Raw genomic sequence first — 7,654 nt, 5'->3', positions numbered from 1 at the left:
CTGGCAGCTCTCTCTCTGTCTCTCTGTAATAGACTGTTTCTGTCTCACTCTGTCTCTCTCTCACACACAGGCACAGACTCTTTCTGGACTGGCAGCTCTCTCTCTGTCTCTCTGTTACAGACTGTTTCTGTCTCACTCTGTCTCTCTCTCACACACAGACACAGACTCTTTCTGGACTGGCAGCTCTCTCTCTGTCTCTCTGTTACAGACTGTTTCTGTCTCACTCTGTTTCTCTCTCACACACAGACACAGACTCTTTCTGGACTGGCAGCTCTCTCTCTGTCGCTCAGTTACAGACTGTTTCTGTCTCACTCTGTCTCTCTCTCACACACAGACACAGACTCTTTCTGGACTGGCAGCTCTCTCTCTGTCTCTGTTACAGACTGTTTCTGTCTCACTCTGTCCCTCTCTCACACACAGACACAGAATCTTTCTGGACTGGCAGCTCTCTGTCGCTCTGTAATAGACTGTTTCTGTCTCATTCTGTCTCTCTCTCACACACAGACACAGACTCTTTCTGGACTGGCAGCTCTCTCTCTGTCTCTGTTATAGACTGTTTCTGTCTCACTCTGTCTCTCTCTCACACACAGGCACAGACTCTTTCTGGACTGGCAGCTCTCTCTCTGTCTCTCAGTTACAGACTGTTTCTGTCTCACTCTGTCTCTCGCTCACACACAGACACAGACTCTTTCTGGACTGGCAGCTCTCTCTCTGTCGCTCTGTTATAGACTGTTTCTGTCTCACTCTGTCTCTCTCTCACACACAGGGACATCTCTTTCTGGACTGGCAGCTCTCTCTCTGTCTCTCTGTTAATGACTGTTTCTGTCTCACTCTGTCTCTCTGTCACACACAGGCACAGACTCTTTCTGGACTGGCAGCTCTCTCTCTGTCTCTCTGTTACAGACTTTTTCTGTCTCACTCTGTCTCTCTGTCACACACAGGCACAGACTCTTTCTGGACTGGCAGCTCTCTCTCTGTCTCTCTGTTATATACTGTTTCTGTCTCACTCTGTCTCTCTCTCACACACAGACACAGACTCTTTCTGGACTGGCAGCTCTCTCTCTGTCTCTCTGTTATAGACTGTTTCTGTCTCACTCTGTCTCTCTGTCACACACAGGCACAGACCCTTTCTGGACTGGGAGCTCTCTCTCTATCTCTGTTACAGACTGTTTCTGTCTCACTCTGTCTCTCTCTCACACACAGACACAGACTCTTTCTGGACTGGCAGCTCTCTCTCTGTCTCTCTGTTACAGACTGTTTCTGTCTCACTCTGTCTCTCTCTCACACACAGGCACAGACTCTTTCTGGACTGGCAGCTCTCTCTCTGTCTCAGTTATAGACTGTTTCTGTCTCACTCTGTCTCTCTCTCACACACAGACACAGACTCTTTCTGGACTGGCAGCTCTCTCTCTGTCTCTCAGTTCCAGACTGTTTCTGTCTCACTCTGTCTCTCTCTCACACACAGACACAGACTCTTTCTGGACTGGCAGCTCTCTCTCTGTCTCTGTTACAGACTGTTTCTGTCTCACTCTGTCTCTCTCTCACACACAGACACAGACTCTTTCTGGACTGGCAGCTCTCTCTCTGTCTCTCTGTTATAGACTGTTTCTGTCTCACTCTGTCTCTCTCACACACAGACACAGACTCTTTCTGGACTGGCAGCTCTCTCTCTGTCTCTCTGTTACAGACTGTTTCTGTCTCACTCTGTCTCTCTCTCACACACAGACACAGACTCTTTCTGGACTGGCAGCTCTCTCTCTGTCTCTCTGTTACAGACTGTTTCTGTCTCACTCTGTCTCTCTCTCACACACAGGCACAGACTCTTTCTGGACTGGCAGCTCTCTCTCTGTCTCAGTTATAGACTGTTTCTGTCTCACTCTGTCTCTCTCTCACACACAGACACAGACTCTTTCTGGACTGGCAGCTCTCTCTCTGTCGCTCTGTTATAGACTGTTTCTGTCTCACTCTGTCTCTCTCTCACACACAGACACAGACTCTTTCTGGACTGGCAGCTCTCTCTCTGTCTCTCTGTTATAGACTGTTTCTGTCTCACTCTGTCTCTCTCTCACACACAGGCACAGACTCTTTCTGGACTGGCAGCTCTCTCTCTGTCTCTCTGTTATAGACTGTTTCTGTCTCACTCTGTCTCTCTCTCACACACAGACACAGACTCTTTCTGGACTGGCAGCTCTCTCTCTCTGTCTCTCTGTTATAGACTGTATCTGTATCACTCTGTCTCTCTGTCACACACAGACACAGACTCTTTCTGGACTGGCAGCTCTCTCTCTGTCTCTCTGTTACAGACTGTTTCTGTCTCACTCTGTCTCTCTCTCACACACAGACACAGACTCTTTCTGGACTGGCAGCTCTCTCTCTGTCTCTCTGTTACAGACTGTTTCTGTCTCACTCTGTCTCTCTCTCACACACAGACACAGACTCTTTCTGGACTGGCAGCTCTCTATCTGTCTCTCTGTTACAGACTGTTTCTGTCTCACTCTGTCTCTCTCTCACACACAGACACAGACTCTTTCTGGACTGGTAGCTCTCTCTCTGTCTCTGTTACAGACTGTTTCTGTTTTACTCTGTCTCTCTCTCACACACAGGCACAGACTCTTTCTGGACTGGCAGCTCTCTCTCTGTCGCTCTGTTACAGACTGTTTCTGTCTCACTCTGTCTCTCTGTCACACACAGGCACAGACTCTTTCTGGACTGGCAGCTCTCTCTCTGTCGCTCTGTAACAGACTGTTTCTGTCTCACTCTGTCTCTCTCTCACACACAGGCCCAGACTCTTTCTGGACTGGCAGCTCTCTCTCTGTCTCTCTGTTACAGACTGTTTCTGTCTCACTCTGTCTCTCTCTCACACACAGACACAGACTCTTTCTGGACTGGCAGCTCTCTCTCTGTCTCTCTGTTATAGACTGTTTCTGTCTCACTCTGTCTCTCTCTCACACACAGACACAGACTCTTTCTGGACTGGCAGCTCTCTCTCTGTCTCTCTGTTATAGACTGTTTCTGTCTCACTCTGTCTCTCTGTCACACACAGACACAGACTCTTTCTGGAATGGCAGCTCTCTCTCTGTCTCTCTGTTATAGACTGTTTCTGTCTCACTCTGTCTCTCTGTCACACACAGGCACAGACTCTTTCTGGACTGGCAGCTCTCTCTCTGTCTCTCTGTTATAGACTGTTTCTGTCTCACTCTGTCTCTCTCTCACACACAGGCACAGACTCTTTCTGGACTGGCAGCTCTCTCTCTGTCGCTCTGTTATAGACTGTTTCTGTCTCATTCTGTCTCTCTCTCACACACAGGCACAGACTCTTTCTGGACTGGCAGCTCTCTCTCTGTCGCTCTGTTACAGACTGTTTCTGTCTCACTCTGTCTCTCTGTCACACACAGACACAGACTCTTTCTGGACTGGCAGCTCTCTCTCTGTCTCAGTTATAGACTGTTTCTGTCTCACTCTGTCTCTCTCTCACACACAGACACAGACTCTTTCTGGACTGGCAGCTCTCTCTCTGTCTCTGTGTTACAGACTGTTTCTGTCTCACTCTGTCTCTCGCTCACACACAGGCCCAGACTCTTTCTGGACTGGCAGCTCTCTCTCTGTCGCTCAGTTATATACTGTTTCTGTCTCACTCTGTCTCTCTCTCACACACAGACACAGACTCTTTCTGGACTGGCAGCTCTCTCTCTGTCTCTCAGTAACAGACTGTTTCTGTCTCACTCTGTCTCTCTCTCACACACAGACACAGACTCTTTCTGGACTGGCAGCTCTCTCTCTGTCGCTCTGTTATAGACTGTTTCTGTCTCACTCTGTCTCTCTCTCACACACAGACACAGACTCTTTCTGGACTGGCAGCTCTCTCTCTGTCTCTCTGTAATAGACTGTTTCTGTCTCACTCTGTCTCTCTCTCACACACAGACACAGACTCTTTCTGGACTGGCAGCTCTCTCTCTGTCTCCCTGTTACAGACTGTTTCTGTCTCACTCTGTCTCTCTCTCACACACAGGCACAGACTCTTTCTGGACTGGCAGCTCTGTCTCTGTCTCTCTGTTACAGACTGTTTCTGTCTCACTCTGTCTCTCTCTCACACACAGGCACAGACTCTTTCTGGACTGGCAGCTCTCTCTCTGTCTCCCTGTTACAGACTGTTTCTGTCTCACTCTGTCTCTCTCTCACACACAGGCACAGACTCTTTCTGGACTGGCAGCTCTGTCTCTGTCTCTCTGTTACAGACTGTTTCTGTCTCACTCTGTCTCTCTCTCACACACAGACACAGACTCTTTCTGGACTGGCAGCTCTCTCTGTCTCTGTCTCTCTGTTACAGACTGTTTCTGTCTCACTCTGTCTCTCTCTCACATACAGACACAGACTCTTTCTGGACTGGCAGCTCTCTCTCTGTCTCTCTGTTACAGACTGTTTCTGTCTCACTCTGTCTCTCTCTCACACACAGACACAGACTCTTTCTGGACTGGCAGCTCTCTCTGTCTCTGTCTCTCTGTTACAGACTGTTTCTGTCTCACTCTGTCTCTCTCTCACATACAGACACAGACTCTTTCTGGACTGGCAGCTCTCTCTCTGTCGCTCAGTTATAGACTGTTTCTGTCTCACTCTGTCTCTCTCTCACACACAGACACAGACTCTTTCTGGACTGGCAGCTCTCTCTGTCTCTGTCTCTCTGTTACAGACTGTTTCTGTCTCACTCTGTCTCTCTGTCAGACACACACAGGCACAGACTCTTTCTGGACTGGCAGCTCTCTCTCTGTCTCTCTGTTATAGACTGTTTCTGTCTCACTCTGTCTCTCGCTCACACACAGGCACAGACTCTTTCTGGACTGGCAGCTCTCTCTCTGTCGCTCTGTTATAGACTGTTTCTGTCTCACTCTGTCTCTCTCTCACACACAGACACAGACTCTTTCTGGACTGGGAGCTCTCTCTCTGTCGCTCTGTTATAGACTGTTTCTGTCTCACTCTGTCTCTCTCTCACACACAGACACAGACTCTTTCTGGACTGGCAGCTCTCTCTCTGTCTCCCTGTTACAGACTGTTTCTGTCTCACTCTGTCTCTCTGTCAGACACACACAGACACAGACCCTTTCTGGACTGGGAGCTCTCTCTCTGTCGATCTGTTATAGACTGTTTCTGTCTCACTCTGTCTCTCTCTCACACAGAGACACAGACTCTTTCTGGACTTGCAGCTCTCTCTCTGTCGATCTGTAATAGACTGTTTCTGTCTCACTCTGTCTCTCTCTCACACACAGGCACAGACTCTTTCTGGACTGGCAGCTCTCTCTCTGTCGATCTGTAATAGACTGTTTCTGTCTCACTCTGTCTCTCTCTCACACACAGACACAGACTCTTTCTGGACTTGCAGCTCTCTCTCTGTCGATCTGTAATAGACTGTTTCTGTCTCACTCTGACTCTCTCTCACACACAGACACAGACTCTTTCTGGACTGGCAGCTCTCTCTCTGTCGCTCAGTTATAGACTGTTTCTGTTTCACTCTGTCTCTCTCTCACACACAGGCAATGACTCTTTCTGGACTGGCAGCTCTCTCTCTGTCTCTCTGTTATAGACTGTTTCTGTCTCACTCTGTCTCTCTCTCACACACAGGCACAGACTCTTTCTGGACTGGCAGCTCTCTCTCTGTCTCTCAGTTACAGACTGTTTCTGTCTCACTCTGTCTCTCTCTCACACACAGGCACAGACTCTTTCTGGACTGGCAGCTCTCTCTCTGTCTCTCTGTTACAGACTGTTTCTGTCTCACTCTGTCTCTCTCTCACACACAGACACAGACTCTTTCTGGACTGGCAGCTCTCTCTCTGTCTCTCTGTTATAGACTGTTTCTGTCTCACTCTGTTTCTCTCTCACACACAGACACAGACTCTTTCTGGACTGGCAGCTCTCTCTCTGTCGCTCTGTTACAGACTGTTTCTGTCTCACTCTGTCTCTCTCTCACACACAGACACAGAATCTTTCTGGACTGGCAGCTCTCTGTCGCTCTGTAATAGACTGTTTCTGTTTCACTCTGTCTCTCTCTCACACACAGGCACAGACTCTTTCTGGACTGGCAGCTCTCTCTCTGTCTCTCTGTAATAGACTGTTTCTGTCTCACTCTGTCTCTCGCTCACACACAGACACAGACTCTTTCTGGACTGGCAGCTCTCTCTCTGTCGCTCTGTTAATGACTGTTTCTGTCTCACTCTGTCTCTCTGTCACACACAGGCACAGACTCTTTCTGGACTGGCAGCTCTCTCTCTGTCTCTCTGTTAATGACTGTTTCTGTCTCACTCTGTCTCTCTGTCACACACAGGCACAGACTCTTTCTGGACTGGCAGCTCTCTCTCTGTCTCTCTGTTACAGACTGTTTCTGTCTCATTCTGTCTCTCTCTCACACACAGACACAGACTCTTTCTGGACTGGCAGCTCTCACTCTGTCGCTCTGTAATAGACTGTTTCTGTCTCACTCTGTCTCTCTGTCACACACAGACACAGACTCTTTCTGGACTGGCAGCTCTCTCTCTGTCTCTGTCTCTCTGTTACAGACTGTTTCTGTCTCACTCTGTCTCTCTCTCACACACAGGCACAGACTCTTTCTGGACAGGCAGCTCTCTCTCTGTCTCCCTGTTACAGACTGTTTCTGTCTCACTCTGTCTCTCTCTCACACACAGACACAGACTCTTTCTGGACTGGCAGCTCTCTCTCTGTCTCTCTGTTATAGACTGTTTCTGTCTCACTCTGTCTCTCTCACACACAGACACAGACTCTTTCTGGACTGGCAGCTCTCTCTCTGTCTCTCAGTTACAGACTGTTTCTGTCTCACTCTGTCTCTCTCTCACACACAGACACAGACTCTTTCTGGACTGACAGCTCTCTCTCTGTCTCTCAGTTACAGACTGTTTCTGTCTCACTCTGTCTCTCTCTCACACACAGGCACAGACTCTTTCTGGACTGGCAGCTCTCTCTCTGTCGCTCAGTTATAGACTGTTTCTGTCTCACTCTGTCTATCTCTCACACACAGACACAGACTCTTTCTGGACTGGCAGCTCTCTCTCTGTCTCTCTGTTACAGACTGTTTCTGTCTCACTCTGTCTCTCGCTCACACACAGGCCCAGACTCTTTCTGGACTGGCAGCTCTCTCTCTGTCGCTCAGTTATAGACTGTTTCTGTCTCACCCTGTCTCTCTCTCACACACAGGCACAGACTCTTTCTGGACTGGCAGCTCTCTCTCTGTCTCTCTGTTACAGACTGTTTCTGTCTCACTCTGTCTCTCTCTCACACACAGGCACAGACCCTTTCTGGACTGGCAGCTCTCTCTCTGTCGCTCAGTTATAGACTGTTTCTGTCTCACTCTGTCTCTCTCTCACACACAGACACAGACTCTTTCTGGACTGGCAGCTCTCTCTGTCTCTGTCTCTCTGTTACAGACTGTTTCTGTCTCACTCTGTCTCTCTCTCACATACAGACACAGACTCTTTCTGGACTGGCAGCTCTCTCTCTGTCGCTCAGTTATAGACTGTTTCTGTCTCACTCTGTCTCTCGCTCACACACAGGCACAGACTCTTTCTGGACTGGCAGCTCTCTCTCTGTCGCTCAGTTATAGACTGTTTCTGTCTCACTCTGTCACTCTCTCACACACAGACACAGACTCTTT

The sequence above is a fragment of the Scyliorhinus torazame genome, chromosome 20 (assembly GCF_047496885.1).
Source record: "Scyliorhinus torazame isolate Kashiwa2021f chromosome 20, sScyTor2.1, whole genome shotgun sequence".
Classification (NCBI taxonomy): Eukaryota; Metazoa; Chordata; class Chondrichthyes; order Carcharhiniformes; family Scyliorhinidae; genus Scyliorhinus; species Scyliorhinus torazame.
This window is presented reverse-complemented; position numbering follows the sequence as displayed.